At 38.3% G+C, this 17,672-nt stretch overlaps 1 non-coding gene across 1 annotated transcript; it reads left to right on the top strand.

Moving 5' to 3' along the window:
- The first annotated feature begins 13,607 nt into the window (after positions 1 to 13,607).
- LOC142874714 (small nucleolar RNA SNORD31) lies at positions 13,608 to 13,675 on the top strand. Its single transcript, XR_012922353.1, has one exon. It is a non-coding gene; the product is annotated as a small nucleolar RNA SNORD31 (small nucleolar RNA).
- Positions 13,676 to 17,672: the final 3,997 nt, after the last annotated feature.

Here is a 17,672-nt window from a genome sequence, read left to right on the forward strand (position 1 = left end):
TGGGTTAGGTAAAGATTCTTTTTAGGTTATAGAATGCACTAAAAGAAAACAAATATGAGAAATTGGACTTCATCAATGTAAAATTGTCTGAACAGTAAAATGAACAGTAAAAATTTCTATTCATGAAAAGATACCATTAGAGAGTGAATAGGAAAGCCATAGAAAGGGAGAAGAGAACTGTAATACATATACCTGACAAAAGACTCATGTCCAGAATTTATAAAGAATTCTTATAAAACAATGAAGAAGCATCAGACAACAGAAAAAAAATGGGCAAAACCTGGAACAGACATTTCACTAAAGGAGATGACTGAATGGTCAATAAACTTTTGAAAATGTCTGTATTTAACTTCTCTAGTCATCAGGAAATTTCAAATTAAAAATAATACAAAAACAAAACACATAATAAAATATTACTGTAAGATGTGCAACGTTTGGGGGATGGACATGCTTGAAGCTCTTACTCAAGGGGAGAGGGGGGCATGGGCAATATAAGTAACCTTAACACTTGTACCCCCATAATACACTAAAATAAAAAAATTTTAAAAATTACTGTAATCATCAGAATGGTTTAAATCAAAAGATAGATAATACCAAATGCTGGCAAAGATGTGGAGCAACTCCCATAAATGCTGATAAGAAGGTTCTTACAATGACTTTGAAAAACTGGTATTTTTTCCTACTGAAGATGAACATACACATGTGTACACACACACACAAACACACACACTCTATGACCTAGTAACTCCACTCCTGGAAATTTAACCTGACAGGAGTACATATGTTCACCAGAGTACAAGAATATTCAGAGCGGCACTCTTTGTAATAGTCCGCATTTGAAAACAATCCAAATGTCTATCTATGGTAGAATGGATAAATAAATTGTGGAATATTCAAGATGAATATTCCACAAGAATAAACAAGATGAATGTCAAATACAATGTTGATTGAAGAAACCAGACTAAAAAGAATACTTACTGTATCATTTAAATAAAATACAAAATTAATCTATGGTATAAGAAATAAGGAACATAGTAAACCTTGGGGAAGTGCCTGGAAAGGGGCATGAGAGGGCTTTGGGGAGCTGTTAGCAGCTAGTCTTCCAACTTGTGCCCTTTCTGTATATTTATAATGCTTTAAAAAGATGATGACATATGCAACATATGAATACATTTTCTCTTTGCAGAAAAAAATGTGTATATACCACTTTTAAAAATGTAAGTAAAAAATACTGAATCTTTCTTTAAGCATAAAAACCAGCTTCCACTTAGTCAAGTTTTACTAGCTAGTTTGATGCCCCAGGAAAGTTTCAAAGCAAATGCCTTTTTGCTTAACTAATTACTTTCACTTGACTAAAATTTACTCCCTTTCCCACACATAAGACCATTGTACAATTATCAAATACTTTATGAAGTGTCATTTTGTGCATCACATCACAACAGAAAGACTAGTATGATTATGGTAATATGGGAGTTATTACAGTCTTCTTGAAGATATGCTCGAAGGAGATCGTCATCTCAATTTACTCAGAAAAAGACTTTAACAAAATTCAACACTCTTTAATGATGAAGGCAATCAACAAACTGGGAATGGAAGGAAATTACTTCACATAATAAAGACCAAATATGAAAAGTCCACAGCTAACATCATATTCAATGGTAAAAGACGGAAAGTTTTCCCTTTATGAGGGAAAACTTATGAAGGACTTGTTCTTGAGAACAAGTCAAGTTTTGAGCTTTCCCTGGGCAGCTTAAAAAAAGAAAAGTCAAGGATACCCACTTTTATTTAACATAGTACTGGAGATCCTAGCCAAAGCAATTAGGCAATCAATAAACAAATAGCATCCAAATTGGAAAAGAAGAAAGAACATTATCTCTGTTTAGAGACAACATGATTTTATATGTAGAAAACCCTAAAGAGTCCACAAAAAACTGTTAAAACCAATAAACAAATTCAGCAAAGTAGCAGGATACAAAATCAATATGTAAAAATCAGTTGTTTTACACACTAAAAATAACCAATCTAAAACAGAAATTAAGAAAACAATCCCATTTACAATAATATCAAAAAGAGTAAAATACTTAGGAATAAACAAGGAGGCAAAGGACTTGTTTGTTGAAACCTACAAAATGTTGCTGGAAGAAATTAAAGTCAAATAAATGGAAATACATCCATGCTCATGGATTGAAAGACTTAATATTGTTAAAATGTCAATGCTATTAAAAACAATCCATAGATTTAATGCAATACCCATGGCTTTTCTGAAGAAGAAGAAGAAGAAGAATTAGAAAAATATCTTTCTGAAATTCATATGAGGCCAGGCATGGTGGCTCATGCCTATACTCCCAGCAATTCAGAGGGCTGAGGCAGGAGGATCACCTGAGGTCAAGAGTTTAAGACCAGCCAAGGTAACGTGTAGCAAGACCCCAACTCTACAAAAAAAAAAAAAAAAATTAGCCAGGTGTGGTGACATGTGCCTGTAGTCCTAGACATTTGGGAGGCTGAGGTAGGAGGGAGAATTGCCAGAGCCCAGGAGTTGGAGGCTGCAATGAGCTATGATCACACCACCGCAGTCCAGCCTAGGTAGCGGAGTGAGACTGTCTCAAAAAATAAAAATGAAAATGAAAATAAAACTTATGGCCAGGCACAGTGGCTCACACCTGTAATCCTAGCACTCTGGGAGGCCAGGCAGATGGATCGTTTGAGCTCAGGAGTTTGAGACCAGTCTGAGCAAGAGTAAAACCTCATCTCTACTAAAAATATAAAGAAAGGACAACTAAAAATATATAGAAAAAATTAGCTGGGTATGGTGGTGCATGCCTGCAGTCCCAGCTACCCAGGAGGCTGAGGCAGGAGGATTGCCTGAGCCCAGGAATTTGAGGTTGCTGTGAGCTAGGCTGATGCCATGGCACTCTAGCCCAGGCAACAGAGCAAGACTCTGTATCAAAAAGAAAAAGAAAAAGAAAATTATATGAAATTTGAAGGGATTCCGAATAGCCAAACCAATCTTGAAAAAGAACAAACTTGAAGGTGTTAACTTTTCCAGATTTTAAAGCTTACTACAAGCTACAGTAATCAGAACAGTATTGCACTGACATAAAGACAAACCAATGGACTAGAACAGACAGCACAGAAACAAACCTTTACATACACAGTAAAATGATTTTCAACAAGGATGACAACACTATTCAATGGGGAAGGGACAGTCTGCAATAAATGGTGGTGGGAAAACCTGCAAAAGAATGAAGTTGGTTGGTTATCTTACACCCCATACAAAATTAACTCAAAATGGATTAAAGACCTAATTGTAGTAGCTAAAAGCATAAAACTCTTAGAAGAAAACATGGGAAAAGCTTCATGACATTGGATTTGGCAATGACTTCTTGCCACAGGCAACAAAAGTAATAATAGACACATTGGATGTCTTCAAAACTAAAAGCTTCTGTGCAAAAAAGGACACAATCAACAGAATAAAAAGGCAGTTCATGGGAAAGGGAGATGGAAAACCCCGACTGAGACATGGCTGCTGCTTCCCAGCTGTAGGTCCTGGCGGCGTCCACCACGGAGGCCTACCTTCTGGGCCAGGGGACTAGGCGCCCGACATCCGCCTCTCAGCTTCTGCTACCGCCCGAGCCTCAGGAGGAAGCCAAGGCCGCAGCTGGCCTGGGGCCCTGCGAGGACTGCTGAGTCGGGTGACTGCCTGTTCCTGCAACGGGGCCTGCGGGCCGGGATGGTGGCCCCCTTCCTTCTCGGTGACGGCTGAACCGTGAGTGGGGACTGCTCTGGCTTCTCACTAGGCGGGCGGTGGCCGGCGTGGGCACCCAGTTCGCGTCCGGTACCAGCCCGGGGACCAGGAGCAGTGACCGAGGTCCGGTCCCGACCCTGTGCCTGCTGCTCAGCGCTGTCCCTCTGGTGCCTGGGGTGGCCAGGCCTGGCGCGTAGGATGCCACCCCTCCCGCTCCATGAGGGCGCCGAGCTCGGCAAGGGCGCGCCAGGGCGCGCTCTCTGCGGGAACAGGATGGCCAGGCGTCAGGCGGGCGCTCAGGTTACACTCAACATCTTGCTGCTCCAGGTGGTGGATTCAGATAATGCCCCAGAAGAGCCGGGCTGCGGGCAGACGGGGGAGGAAGGGCGGGCAGGGGCGGGGAGTGACGGTGGGTAAACAAGCGTGGGTGCCTGGGGTGGTGGTCTCCCTGTCTGGAGCTAGAGATCAGCATCTCTGTAAGTAAAAGGTTAATACTCATGTTCATTCTTATCGTTTTCTCACACTTTCAAATAGTGTTTGGGTTAGAAATTCTAACAAAATTCACATGATTTAAATAAAAGAAAAAGGTGTCATAATGCAGACAATTATACGATTTAAATATTTTCATGTTTTGCAAATATGTAAGTTTATGGTTTGTATAATATCATTAAGTATAGGAATACATCATGTAATTATGCAGAAGTATCTTCCATTCTTGGGAATGGGAAGCCTGTGTGCTAGGTATACACATTACATTTTTAAACCCTATTTTATATTTTGTTTGGGGGTCATGTTTAGATAGTGGCAGGAAAGTGCTGTTTCTTAGCTGATACTTGTTTGTGTGTGGCAAGTCTCTTGAACAGTTTGACTCCTTCTGTGGGGTCATGGTCTGAAATGTGGGCTCCTGGTGCGCTCATGGAGAGCACAGCAGTACATTCTCCTCACCTCCTTACAACGCCCAAGTAAAAGCCCTGAAAGACAGGATTATAGAGCAAGAGCAAGATATAGGTTGACAGAGTGAGAGCAAGATACATTCGCTGCAGACGATGAGCAGATCCCTTGTCACAACAAAAAGGCCTTGGTTATGGCCTGGGTTTTGTTTTATAGTGTCTGTATAGGGACTTCCCCGTGGCTCAGACATCACCATGGAACCTCTTTGATGGGACTGTTAGAAGTTATATGACCTGAGTCTTACTGTGCATGTAGATCTCCCATGAGCGTCTCTGAAAGCCAGTTGTTCTAAGTCACTTTCCAGACCCTATTGTACCTGTGCTGCTTGGCCCATGGTCTAGAGAGTCCTCTGCATTCTTTTGCAGTTGGTGCGCTAACGTTCTGATTGGCAGATTCGTAGGGTGTTTCTTCCTCCCCTAGGTATGGTAGTCACCCACCTTGACCACAAGAAGGGCTGGAGGTCCCCAGCTGTCTACCTAACATTCCTTTTCAATAAGTTGCTCTCTAGGCTCTGAGAATTTGGCCACAGAAAGTCTACTTTAGTTTTCTTGCTTGGTGAGTTTGTTTGGTGTTCATTGTTTGACCATTGATCATGGAATTTTAGAGCTTGAAAGCCCTTATTTGGTCCAAGGCTATCCTTTCAGAGTGAGGACTTGGGGACCCAAATAAGGGGGAGGGGCCAAGCGAGGGTGAGAATGTAAGCACTCTCTCCAGACCCTGCATTAAGTCTTTTCCCAAACTGAGTTGAGAGATCAGACACATCTGGTTGTGACTCTCAACATTATGGGCAGCACAGTGAAAAGTAAAAAGAAGGAAGGAGGGGTTCCCTAAATTATTCCTCTTTCCTAAGTAAGTTCACCCTCAAAGGAAAACAATTATGGAACATTTTCCTATATGTGAATTTAAAATAAGTCATATTCTGAAAATTTGAAATCTTATACTAAAATCAGTAGCAACTGGTTGAGAGGTATGTGGTGTTAATTTCAAATAATAAGTTTCAGAATCAGTGAATTACAGCTTTAATTATGTGAAGAGAAATAATTTGGGTAAGGTCAAATTTTCATAAAATCTAGAGGGTTTGTGTGGCAAGCATATGGGAAAATGGGCACGTGCTGAAATCTTCACTAGCATATTTAAGAAGGGTTGGTTTCGTTTTATTGGTAGTCTGGGAATCCTAACTTTAATCTGAAGTTCCCCATGTTCCTGTCTCTGAGTCTGAAAATCTTCTAGAACTGTAAAAAGGGAAGGAATGAATATTTGTTGAGCTACCACCACATGCTGGACATTTTGCTCGGGGTTTCACACAAACGTCCTATGAGATGATGCCATTCTCATTTTATGGGTGAGGAATCTCACATTTGAGAGGTCACAACAGTTGTTCCAGGTCACTGAATGAGTTTGGTTTGGAAACCTGGGGTACAGAAACACATGTGGCTCCAGAGTATGGAGGGGTTGGCAACATTCTTCACAGCTGAGAGCAATCTGAAGGGATCTTAACTTGCAGGTGGGCTTCTGAAGTCAACCTCTATAGTTGTATAAATGTCAGAGATTTAGATTAACTTCTTGGGACCTCAGATCAGACCCTGAAATTATGTATTTTTAAAACAGTATTTCTGCTGTTAGCTTGTTTTTTGGTTATACACTCCTGCTAAAAATAAATACAGTCATGCATCATTTAACAACAGGGATATTTCTGAGAAATTTATCCTTATGTGATTTTGTCATTGTATAAATATCACAGAGTGACTTACGAAAACCTAGATGGTGTAGCGTACTTCACACCTAGGTTCTGTGGTATAGCCTATTGCTCCTAGGCTACATACCTGTACAGCATGTTACTGCACTGAATACTGTAGGCAGTTATAACACAATGGTAAATATTTGTGTATCTAAACATATCTAAATGTAGAGAAGGTATAGTAAAAATACAGTATTATAAACTTATGGGACCACCTTTGTATATGTGGTCCATCATTGACTGAAACTTTATGGCATGCATGACTGTAAATAAAATAAAAATAATAATAATGGAAAGCCAGGGGACAGGAGTAGAAAATGGTGATAATTCTGGTTATTTTAAGTCTTGTGATCAGAGTGTGACTGGAGATGACTTCACCCAAAGCCAGAGAAGCCTCAAGGGACTGAGTAATACCTAAATCTTTCTCTCACATTACCTTTAGGAAATTGCTGATGTGCAATTTTGGTTGCACATCTACATATGGTCAGGTAATTAGTGTTAGGATGGGGAACTCCCAGGAGCTCATGGCAAGGGGGGAGAAAGAATTCTCACACAATGATTAGGATAGAAAGAAGTAAAGGTTTATTTTACTTTTTCCCAGAGAAGGGGAAAAGGGCACAACACAAGAAAGAAAGGAGGGAATGCTGGCCCCGAAGCCAAGCAGCTCTGGGGCTTTTATTTGGGGGCTCTAAAGGGATAAAGAGAATTTGTGGCTGTGGACTAATTAGCAGGATGTAGCTGTAAGATGTCAGGGCGTCCATTGCTCTTGTTTTTTATTGGCTGTAGACTGATAACTGGAGGCAGCTGGCAGCCACTTCTCTCTTTTTTTCCCCTTCTTTTGGAGATTTGCTTATCAACTTCTTTGGAATGTTTTATGGGATGGGTCTTTTCCTTTTGTCTGCTCATCTCCTTATAATTGCTATAAAAACATCTCTGCAGGTGATCAATTCCTGAGAGAGCTCATGTGATTAATCTTAAAGACACGAATTAAGGTACATGCTGTTACTTAGAGACTACAGGTTAGATAATTTATTTTTCCTTGTTAGTTTATTAACAAGGCCATCCTATCAGTCAGTGTGTCTACAGAGTGGAATGTAGTAATATGGGAGACATGCAAAATGATCCATGAAGACTCACATATTCATGCTCTCCGGGGCTGAACACGTCTACCAACACAGAATTCCATCTCCTCACTGGCCAGCCTCCTCACTGTCAGCTTCTCAAATCTAGGTCTTATTTTCTGATAGCATCTTTTTACCTCAAAGGTTTTTGAGTAAGGGATTTTTTTTTCCTCTTAGGTTTTATCCCAAATGACAAAATAATACATGAAACATGATTATATTTTTTTAAATTTAAGCAATGAAGAAAAAATATATAAAGTTTTCCTTTACCTTCACATGGCAATCTACCCTCATAGGTAACCACTGTTGGTTTATTATTACTATTATATACTTTTTGAGACAGGGTCTCACTCTGTTGCCGTGGAGTGCAGTGGCCTGATGATAGCTCACTGCAGCCTCAAACTCCTGGGCTCAAAGGATCCTCCTGCCTTTGCCTCCAAAGTAGCTAGGAGTACATGCCCATGCCACCATGCCCACCTAATTATTTTATTTTATTGTAGAAATATGGTCTGACTATGTTGCCCAGGCTGATCTAGGAGCACTTTAGATTATGATCATTTTTTAATCCACTATGTAAATTTCTTTTAAAAAAATAAGAATCCTTTTTAAAAATGTAAGCAAACAATAAATCATAAAAGAAATCTCTTGATTGGAGCATGTTGGCAATGCAGATAAAACTGAAAAGCAAAATTCTGGCTATAAAACTTGCATTAACACTTTAGTTGTTTGTCTCAGTGAATAAAGCAAAGCTTCATCAGTCAGTGTTCTCACTAATATTGGGTGGAGAGGGAAAGAGGGATCAGATGCTCAATAAAAAGTGGGAGGGGTTCTCTATGCAAAATACTACACAGATAATAGGCACTCCATGTGATGTGTTAAACTTATTTATTTATATACACAGCCGAAAACGGAAAAGTAACTTCCTTTCAATGAAACTACTGACCACTTGATTCTTTTTGGAAGTTCTCTGGATGTTTTCTGAGTTTTTTATTATAATTTTTTTAAATTCAGAATATTATGGGCATACAAACGCTTTGGTTACATAAATTGCCTTTGCACCACCCAAGTCAGAGCTGCAAGCGTGCCCATCTCCCAGACAGCACCACACCGTTAGGTGTAAGTTGACCCATCCCCTTCTTCCCCCTCCCACCTACCTGACACCCGATGAATCTCACTTCCATGTGTGCACATAAGTTTTGGCCAATTAGTATCAATTTAATGGTGAGAACATGTGGTGTTTGTTCTTCCATTCTTGTGATACCCCCACCCCCCCATATACTGCTGTCTTCAGATATTGTCGTCTTTCTTAAGGTATAATTCTAGAAGAAAATGGATCAGAGGAGACATAAGGATAAGATTCTATTCATACCCTAAGGCAGCTTTACTGAATAGGTATTCACTTTTTAAAGTTTCATTGATACTAACAATATTTAAGAGTACCTGTTTCCCTACACCCTCAAAATCACTGGATATAATCAGTATTTTTTTAAGTTCAAGAATAAAAAATATCTTACTGTTTTTTCATTGCATTTCCCGGATAAGTAGTAAAGCTGAGGTCTCATGAGATGTTTGCAGTATTTTTTCTAAGTATTTCTTATTCACATACTTTACCCATTTTCATATTTGATTATTTTCATTTTCTTTTAGATTTGTGGCAGCTTTTTATGTATTATGGATTGATAGCCAAATATATATAACCTCCAACCTTTGCAGATGATGCCTACTCTATTCATGTTGCTTTGCAGAAGTTTTAAGTATTTTAATGTTAAATAAAGTTTACCAATCTTTTTTTAAGGCTTTTAGGCAGTGTGTCTTATTTTCCCCATCCCCAGTATTTTTAAGATATTCTGTACTCTTTCTTAATTTTTTATAGTTTTTATTATGCTTATCTCTTTAATCTACCTTGAATTTGTTTTGGGGATATAGGATAAGATAGGGATCTATTTTTATACCAATACTTTTTGTTACATATTTTCCCCATTAATTTGTTACTTTAATACTTTTTAAATTTTTTAATTTTTTTTTTTTGGTAGAGATGGAATCTCACTATGTTGCTCAGGCTAGTCTTGAACTGGCCTCAAGCAGTCCTCCCTCTTGGCCTCCCAGAGTGCTGGGATTACAGGCATGAACCACCATCATGGATGGCCTTCCACATTAATTTGTAATGGTACTCTTTTATATATACAGTTCTCATATATACTGTGGCCTGATTCTAGCCTCTGTTCTTTTTTATTAAACTTTTTTGGTCTATGCCTGTGTCTGTGCACACTATTTAAATTACAGTAGCTTTATAATATGGTTTGGTGTCCAGTGGGATAAGTTCCTCCTTAGTTTCCAAACAATACTCTCATAATATGGCTATCACCACCTTAAACTAGACATCCAACTTTGCCTCATTAAAGAGTGAACCAACAGGATATTATGTGCTTCCTAATGTGATGCAACATGATAGACTCAGGATTACCTATAAGGCATTGTAGCCAAAAATGTTTACCCTAGATCTAATCAAGCCTTGAGATCTAATTTTAGTTTTACAAGAAACATAGGTGGGTAGAAGAACAAGTTAAATGACTCCTAAGGAAACAATCTGACAAACCTTGAATGTGGGGCTTTCTACAAACTCTCCCTTCAGCAAGTCAATGTTATGGGACAAAAAAAACCAGGTCAAGTGGGCAGGTGGGGTTGGGTGGTGGGGAGTGACCTGCAGTAGATTAAAAGAGGTATAACAACCAACTGCAACACATAGTCCCTAATTAGTCTATAAAAGCTATAAAAGATCCAGGTCTGAAGAAACCAGCTATAAAAGACATATTTTGGGTGACTGGAGACATGTGAATATAGACTAGGCATTTGGTGATATTAGGGAACTATTGTTAAGTATTGGGTATAGTCATAGCAATGTAACTCCTGTAAGTGAATGATCTTATTCTAGTGCTGTGGACTGAATTGTGACCTCCCAAATTTCATATGTTGAAGCCCTAACCTCATTGTGATGGTATTTGGAGATGGGGTCTTTGGGAGGTAATTAGATGATTAGATTCAGTCATAAAGGTGGAGCCCTCCTGATGGGATTAGTGCCCTTAGAAGAAGAATAGAGAGACATCACATTCTCTTTCTCTGCTGTGTGAGGACACAGCAAGAAGCCAGGATGAGGGCCCTCCCCAGGAACTGAATCAGCTGGCACCTCGATCTTGGACTTCCCAGCCTCCAAAATTGTTTGGAGAACATAAATAAGTGAAATAAACAAACTGACAAGTAAATGTCTGTTATTTAACCCACTCATTGTGTAGTATTTTGTTATAGTAACCTGAGCAGGTAATAATACATCTAGGAAGATGCATAAGTTAAAAAATTAGTGTTGAACACTGTAAAATGGTTCAGTAAATACATACCCTGTATCTTATCCTATCAATTTATCTACCTTCCTACCTATATAGGAAGCAACTATGGCAGAGCATCAACTGTTGAATCCAAGTAATGGATACTTGTTCTTGCATTGTTTTTCTATTTTTTTCTGTTTGGAAATTTTCATAATCAAAGTTAACTTTGTTCTATAGTCTTACATATTTTAAAATTCTTACTGTGAGTTTGCTTGGAATGGCATTCAATTTCTAGATAAACTTGTGGAAAATTGATAATATTTACAAGATTGAATTTCTTTAATAGGGATTTCTTTAAATACTGAATTTCTTTAGGGAAAAGGTATGTCTTTTCATTAATTTATGTCCTCATAATTTTATGTCTTTCAGTAAGTAAACCATCACAAGTTTATTAAGAGGCATTGCATAATTTTGGCTGCAACTGTGACTGGGTCTTCCCCCAGTACAGTTCTACCTGGTCATTGCTGGTGGACAGGGAAGTTATTGATTTTGTGTACTGTTCTTGTGTCCTACCATTGTAACTAGAAGGTGCAGCTATATCCATATTAAGGAATGCAAACGTTTTATGTTTTCATTAAACACAAACTTCTCAGCTTTTTTTGTTCACAAAGAGAGAGTATTTTAAATTATTGTGCACAATAATTTCAGTTCCTTCTTCTGGTTTCTAACAATACCTAGAGGCCTAATTTTGCAAAAGAAATCAGACCTCTTGTAGTCTTACCAAAAAGCAGAATCAACTACATCTGTGTACTTTTATTTATACCAAGGACCAAAAGAACTTTGAAATTAAAATCTCTTCTTTATTTTTGTCTGAATTCCTGGGCTGTGCAGTCTCTCAACACCTCAGTTTTTTAAGTGTAAAGGAGGCCTTATGAGGACTTATTAGCCTTCTGTTCAGAGTGAATGCTGGGAGCACTTGGTGACTGTGATTTCAGGCTGGCCTGAAGGTGGTGAGTTATCTCAATTAATCGTCCACAGATGGTTACATGTCCAGCTTCTTGTTCTACTTTCTCACGACCGCACTTGACTAGTATTAAGAAAAAAATTATGATTTCAGCTAGGGAAATTTCCTGCTGAGTCTACTTCCAATGGGCTTTTAAAAAAATCAAGGTATACTTAACATATAATAAAAGGGAAGATCTTCAATGTTAGTCCAATGGGTTTTTAAATTATATACACCTGTGTAACCACTGCCCAAAACAAGCTATAGCAGCGATCCCCAACCTCTCTGGCACCAGGGACTGGTATCACGGAAGACAATTTTTCCATGGAAGTGGGCAGGTGGGGAGATTTCAGATGATTCAAGCACATTACATTTAGTGTGCAGTCCAACCTCTCTGCTGATAATCTGTATTTGAGCTGCTCCCCAGCACTAGCGTCACCGCCTCAGCTCCACTTCAGATCATCAGGCACTAGATTCTCATGAGGAGTGCGCAACCTAGGCCCCTCACATGTGCAGTGTACAGCAGGATTTGCATTCCTACGGGAATCTAATGCCCTGCTGATCTGATAGGAGGCGGAGCTCATGCAGTGATGCAAGTGGTGGGAAGTGGCTGTAAATACGGAAAAGGCTTCACTCACTCATCTGCCACTCATCTCCTTTGTGCAGCCCAGTTCCTAACAAGCCAGGCCCAGCGCCTGTCTGCAGCCCTGGGGATTGGGGACTGCAGAGCTCTAGGATCAATGGGCCTTTTAAAAATACCATGCACACAAGCATGAGCATGGTCCCGTGTCAACCCTCTATGCCAACCTTCTCCTGCTACATCCTCCTCCTCCCCTTGCTCTTGCGTCTCCATTTCTGACACCCCTTTGGCACCAGATCTTGGTTTTTGAAACTTAACTCTGGCTCTTTCACCCTGAATGAGTTGGACGGGACGTGCAAGCTGGAGTGTTCTTCAGACAGGACTTGACTGTTCTCTATTGAGTTCTGCAAAATGTGCTGCACATCCGAGTTGTCCCTGCCTTTTGTGCCAGCTTCCAGGCCCACCCAAGCAGGCCTCCCCCCCTGGGGGAAGGACAGAGCGTGCTTCATGCACTTCACAGTCATAGTCACTGAGGTCATCGGGTAATCCACAGCAGCTGGCAGCCGCCTTTACTGTAACAGCTTCTTTTACAGTTTTCTTTCCAGTTGTCAAAGGACAAGAAAGACACCCTTGTCTGACTCTCCCATTATCCACACAGAAGTAAACTAAAGGCATCAATTTCAAGTCACCTCTGTCACGAAAGTGCAAAAGCACTTTGCTCTTTATCTCCTGTTGTGGCTGGGAAGAAAATTCCATGCAAAGATTTTTCTGGCTTTAGAAGAGAACTAGCTACCAATTCCAATATATTGGGTGATTTTTCAGTCTTTTTGTTATAAATTCCTCCACATGTGAAGAGGTCCTACCCCACTCTTGGATCCCCACCTACTCCCTGTTCTGCATCGGAAAAGGGAGAGCAGGAATGACCAGAAAGCACAGATCTATGTAGTTTTAAATTCTCACATGGTGGGAGGTTTTTCTCTATTCATGACTTTTTTCCCTCTTCAGTGATACCAGAGCATACATTTGGGGTGATTAGAGTGAACTCTCTGTTAATTTTCTCTTTTCATTTTCGAATGCACATTCAAGTGAGTGGTGAATTTTTTTTAACCCAAAGTTAGGGGCTATGTAAAAGGAAAAACGGAAGGCTGAACCAGGAATGAATTGTGTACTGTCCCAGTCTGTGATCGCTGTAACTGAAAGGTATTTTCTGAACTGTGAAGAAAAAAAAACAGAAAAAAAAACAAAAAAACAGAAGTCTGAGAGGCCATATGGGAAATCAGCTTCTAGGAATAATAAAAGTTATTTATCTGGAAAAGAGGGTCTTGCTCTGTCAGGCTGGAGTGCAAGTGGTGTCATCACAGCTCATTGCATGCAGCCTCAAACTCCTGGGCTCAAGAGATCCTCCTGCCTCAGCCTTCCGAGAAGCCGCGACTACTGGTGCACCACCACATCCAGCTAAGGTTTCTATTTGTTTTGTGGAGACAAGGTCTTGCTATATTGCTCAGGCTGGTCTCAAACTTCTGACTTCAATCAATCTTCCCACCTTGGCCTCCTAAACTGCTAGGATTACAGGCATAAGTCACCACCCAGCTAAAAGTGAATCATCACTTAACAATATTTATTAAAAGAAAAGCAATTATGTATTAATATTTAATATATCCACTTTTAGTTTGTGCACTATTAAAACATTTTTTAAAAGTATGCTTCTGACTTAAATTTAGTCTCCAAAATAATATTAAAATATATTTGTATTTTTTATATTATATATTTGTATATTATATGTATATTTGGAAAATCGAAGTGAAGAATTGGGACCGGGACTTGCTTTGTGACCAGCATATCTGGCTCAGTGACCATGCTCCACCCTACCCCCAGTAAACTTTCCAAATGGCAAATCTAATTGTATCGTTTTATCAAATAAAATTCTCTGCCTCATTTAGGGAATGTTTACTTGATTTTCTTTTTTGGACCATCCTACACATTTTTATGAGAATGAAATTTTTTTATTTATGTATTTTATTAATAGTTTGGAAATTATAAAACCTATGTGAAAGTTATTTTAAGAAAAAAAATCTAGGCCAAGCATGGTGGCCTGCAATCCTAGAACTTTGGGAGGCCGAGGGGGTTGGATCACTTGAGGCCTTGAGTTCAAGGTTACAGTAATGATCATACCACTTTACTCCAGCCAGGGCAACAGATTGAGACCCTATCTCTAAAATATCTCAATATTTTTTTTTTAAATTGTTTTTAGAGACAGTATTTTGCTCTGATGCCCAGGCTGGAGTGCCGTGGTGCAGTCATACCTCACTACAGCCTCCAACTCCTGGGCTCAAGTGATCTTACCACCTCGACCTCCCAAAGCACTCAGATTACAGGCATGCGCCACTGTGTTCAGCTTCAATCTTTTCCTTTATGATTTTTGCTTTCTTTAAAATCTTATTTAAGAATTATCTTCCTATTCCAATTTCATTCCCCTATTTTAAAAAGTGTAAATGTTTTGTTTTTCACAGTTTGGTCCTTAATTCTTCTGCAGTTTATTTATGTGTTTGTCGTGAGATAGGCATTGTTATAAAAATAATTAGGTTTGGCTGTAAATATGAGATTTGAAAAATAGTGGATTAGGTCAGATGCAGAGAGCCTAAAGTCCCAGCTACTTGGGAGGCTGAGACAGGAGGATCACATGGGCCCACTAATTTGAGACCAGCCTGGGCAATATACTGAGACCCCGTTTTCAAAAAAAACAAAAAGGCTATAAAGCTATGTAGTTATTCTATTTCTCAAGACTTTTGAAAAGTTACTTTTTAAAATAAAATACATTTTTCTCTAAGTTCTCTTTAATGGCCTTCGGCATAAGTTTGTCCAGATGGTTTTATCTTTTTAATCTCTCCTATGTCTGTAGTCATGTCCCTTGTTATTTATTTTGTGTCTTCTCTTTTTTCCTTTATCAAGTTTTGGAACAGGTTTGCCTATTTTATTACCAAATTTTGGACTGTTTATTATTTCTTTGTCCTCTATTTAATCAACTGCCACTCTTATTTTTTTTCTCTCTCTTCATTTTTTTTGGTATGAGTTTGTTTTTTTAAAAAACTTAAAATTGAACACCTAGTTAATTTTCAGCCCTTTTTGCTTTTCTAACATGAGCATCTAAAGATATAAATTTAAATTAAAATATTGTTGGGAAGCATTCCATAAGTATTATCATTATCATTCAGTTCTCATTCTGAATATCCATCACAATTTCCATTTTGTTGCCTGAGATTTTAGTGTTGTTTTTAAATTTAAAAGTGGCTATCGAGGGTTTTGCTTTTCGAATGTGATGTTGTTTCATTCCCAAAAAAGGAGATAATTGTTCCTTTTTTAAAAATCCAGTTTACAAAGTCAAAGCAAAACTTTGATAACATAAAGGTTGATAACATAAAGGATAACATAAATTTCATGATATATGTAAAGCACTTGGAATAGTGTCTGACAAATTATCACCATGAAAGTATTTGATGATATTTATTCTTTTATCCAGTATTTCCATGTATTTATTGGAAAGACTTTCAGAATTTCAAGGCCAATAATGGACTGGATGTGAAAGAATGTCCATAGCACATCTTATAGGTAATTTTATTGTTCCGCTTTCTGTTACTGATTTCTAGTATAGTTGCATTGTGGTAAGTAAGTATGGTGTGTATGAAGTTGAGTCTTTGAAATTTGATGAGATCTACTTTAAGGGATAACATATGGTTAATTTTTGTTAATGTTTCATGTGTGCTTGAGAAGAAGGAGTGTTTTTAAATTATTGTTTTATATTTGTTCATTAAATCAAGCTTATGTGTGTGGTTCAAATATTCCTTATCATTAATGACTTTTTTATTTGCTTCATCCATTAATGAAGATGAGCAATAAGGTGATCATGTAATTTATGATCCAAACCAGAACATTTGAGAATTAAAATGGGGTAAAAACAACTAAGGTTATATAATTTCTTGAAATATCTAGTAATTGTTTCAATATTAAGGGATATTAAAATAATTCTATTTAAAAGCCATTTTATAAAATAATATTCTAATAATTTCAAAACTCTTATATTATCTGAACATTAAATATAGCATAAACAGGATAATTACAATTAGCTTAGTATATATTTATATATTTTAGTCCACTTCTTAGCTGACTCTGCCTAATGCCAATGTCACTGGTATTTTTATGAAAACTATTTTTTCAATAAGGTTTTATTATGTTTCTTTTGTTTCAAGAGACAGGATCTGTGTTGTCCAGGCTGGAGTGCAGTGGCTCTTCCCCCGTGCTGTCACCGTGCACTGCAGCCTGGAACTCCTGAGCGCACATGATCCTCCCGCTTCAGCCTCCCAAATGGCTGCACTACAGGCATGTGCCACCGCACCCAGACACTTGAATTTTTAAACTAAATTTAGAATAGCATTCACGTCTTATGTTTCACTTTTAAGAGAATGAACTTCCAAAGGTTTTGCTTTGACTTTGTAAACTGGATTTTTAAAAAAGGAACAATTATCTCCTTTTTTGGGAATGAACTTAATCTGATTTTCTATTTAAAGCATTTATAATACTGATAAAAGACTGGCATCCTGTAACTGTTTTCAAATTTTTCTGCTAACAGAACCAGTACATGAACAGCCACGACTTCACTTTTAATATGTGCATAAGAAAACTTGGAATTAAGACAGAATGAAACTAATTTAACTCTTTGCTTTAAATGAAAAATCATTCTTACAGAATGATGTATCCATGTACCTTCTTTACCTGCACATTTTAAATTATCTTCTGGAGCACTCTTCTTAAAATAACTATGATTAATAACTTTGAAGTAGATGATGTTACTTATTTAGAAAGTTTGTCTTCCAGTGTTAACCTCTCTGGCCCCCATGGTAATGGTAATGTGAACAAACATTTTATGCAGGTTACTAGCTCATCATCAATTTTCTTGAGAAACAGAACTGTTTGACTTAAAATTAAACATGCACTTTCATTTTACTGAGATTCTTATTGCCACAGTAGTTCATCACCAAAGTCTTACAACAAATTCCTCACTAGTTCCCTTGGACTGTGGATGGGTTTGACTGTATTCTTATAAGGTTGTAGCCCTTAAGTCCCAGGTCTCAGGTATAGATAGGTCTTAGGCCCTACTTTATGCAGGGGTCTTAGTGTTAACTCCCTACTCTACCAGACTTTGAGTTGGCCAAGAAACAG

Source organism: Microcebus murinus, chromosome 12, assembly GCF_040939455.1.
Source record: "Microcebus murinus isolate Inina chromosome 12, M.murinus_Inina_mat1.0, whole genome shotgun sequence".
NCBI lineage: Eukaryota > Metazoa > Chordata > Mammalia > Primates > Cheirogaleidae > Microcebus > Microcebus murinus.